The sequence below is a fragment of the Mus caroli genome, chromosome 10, assembly GCF_900094665.2.
Source record: "Mus caroli chromosome 10, CAROLI_EIJ_v1.1, whole genome shotgun sequence".
Lineage (NCBI taxonomy): Eukaryota > Metazoa > Chordata > Mammalia > Rodentia > Muridae > Mus > Mus caroli.
This window is the reverse complement of record NC_034579.1, coordinates 29,103,429-29,105,882: the sequence shown is the minus strand read 5'-3', so window position 1 is coordinate 29,105,882 and position 2,454 is coordinate 29,103,429. Positions and strand designations below refer to the sequence as shown.

The 2,454-nt window shown below is 32.4% G+C and overlaps 1 long non-coding RNA gene across 1 annotated transcript in view; it reads right to left on the bottom strand.

The window, feature by feature from the left end:
* LOC115032169 overlaps positions 1 to 2,454 on the bottom strand; it is a 24,540-nt gene that overhangs the window by 20,692 nt on the left and 1,394 nt on the right. Inside the window, exon 3 of the long non-coding RNA XR_003837829.1 lies at positions 1,117 to 1,143. This is a non-coding gene — a long non-coding RNA (uncharacterized LOC115032169). The remainder of the gene's footprint in view (positions 1 to 1,116; positions 1,144 to 2,454) is intronic.

Below are 2,454 nucleotides of genomic sequence, written 5' to 3'. Positions count from 1 at the left end.
TGTGTGTGTGTGTGTTTGTGCCTGTGCATGTGCATTTATGGATTTGTATACCCATTGATGGCAAAGAAGGATATTGGAAGCCCTGGAAATGGAGTTATAGGCAACTGTAAACTGTCGTGAGTATTGGAAACTGAACTCAAAAATTTAATTCTTGTAGAAGTGCAGCAAAGAGCAGCAAGTATTCTTATCTGATGAATTAGCTCTCTAGCCTTAACCTAAATTGCTCTTTAAAAAAAAATAATCTGTAGGTTTTTTAATGCCTTTGTGATAATCACAACTGCCATTTTCTATATTTAAATAATATCAAGCTAACTAATATTTTCTAATTATTCTGTGATATATCCATCAACAAAATACTGTTTCAAAATAAACCATCGAGCTCCTTTATGTATCATCACTAGGGTCAATATGCATGCATTAGTAACTCAAAACAGAAATACAAATGGTTTCTATAGTGTGTGCTGCTTGTTTTCTACTATTATTCTTATATGTAAAGCCTAAGAAAATTAGTTATAATGAAATGATGTTATTGACCTCAATATTTACTAATAAGTATATTTATAAATTACAGTATTGAAATAACAATTTTATCCAATAAAAAATAATAATCAAAAAATCAGCATTTTTCCCTAAGCATGAGAGCTGCCACTGTTAACTTTTCAGTTATCAGAAAAAATTAATCTGAGGACACACACATTAAAAAAGAATTGAAATTCTACAAAAAATTTTAATAAAGTTTTAGGATGTCTACATTTCATTAATAATGAAATTAAATAGTAGACAAAGCTACTATACTATTCATTGGGATCCTTAAATTATTAGAAAATGCATAAGACAATAAAACTATATTTAATTCTGTGGAAGAAAAAAGAGGAAGATAGGAATTACAAACTAAGTAACTCAAAACTCACAAATTTAAGCTCTCTAGACAAATTCTCATAAGAACAAGCAGACAAGACAGAAGTTATTTTGTATGTTTCTTCACTGTAACAATTCATCATATAGAAATGCAGACAAGTGGGATTCAAAAAACAGCATTAAGAAGGTCTACAGAAGAACTTGCAAGCAAGTAGGCCACTAAACCATGCTATTCTTATCAAGCGTTGTTCAACTTACTTGCTTTTCTGAGTTTTTCACTTGGACCTGCAATGACAAGAGAGAAACAGACCTTCGTTAATTAGTAGTCTACGTTCATTAAAAATAACTTTGAGGCCTTCTTGGTTGAAAGAAAGTATAATATTAGAAACTGAAGCAAATTATATCTGAGAGGAAAATGTAGCTTTGCAATTTTCTTTGCTATGCTCTAAAATAGATTTCACAGCCCACAGATTTGTCAGGAGAGTCCAACCATCTTTCATTTACAGGGTTTTCAATAGTTATCAAGTGGCCTGATTGCTGCCATGTTTAGAGCAGTGCATTTTCCAGAGTCTATAACAGTGCCCCAAAAGTATAAATTAAGTTGATAAATGATCCAATAACAACATCACTTTAAAAAATTTCTAAGTAGCTAGAGATGGTGGTGCACACCTTTAATCCAAGGCCTCATGAAGCAGAGGCAGGAGCATATCTGTGAGTTTGAGTCCAGCATGATCTACATAGTGAGCTACAGGATAGCCAGAGCTGCCTGGAAACAACTTGTGTCTAAAAACAAAGCAAAATAAAATGAAAATGTCCAAGTGTTATAAAACTGCTGTACTGTATTCAAACCTGAAGATGAACGTAACTCACAGTAATACTGATCTGCTAAACTCTTAAATTGCGCATATCAATACTTGTGTATAATTCTGCAGGTTTTCAATGACTTTCACTCTATTTTAGCTTTCCTCATATGTGTATAAATAGGAGTATGTGTTGAGTCACTCACTGTGGGAATGTACTTCTACATAAATAGGCTTCACTGTATATTGTAGACAAAATATTCCCTTTCTGAGTTGCAGTAGCTTGACCATTAATGTGAAATAATAAAACATACTATTATTTCATCTCTTAAATTGTATATCTGAAAATTATTCAGTTTTTAAAAACTTTATAACCAATTATTCATTTAATATTCTTCTCTTCAACTAGTAAACTTAACTTATAGATAGGCTATAATTTAGCCACACTTACTTGGCTATTGACATAATAGTAAATGAATGTTGTTTACTTTTAATTATAATTAAATGTGGTTGGAGCAGCTGGCAGACAATAATTGACACTACATCTGCCTGAATACTGCACACATGCACAGTCACTGTATGTATGCACAAGACTTAACACCTATACTACCTAAAGGTTAAAGCTTACAGCCTGTACAAACATGTACAGTCACATATTTTATGCACTTAGACACATTCACATATCCTACATATACATACATACACACACATTCACATATCCTATGTGTGTGTGTGTGTGTATGCAGAGAGAGACACATTCATATATCCTACACACACACACACACACACACACACA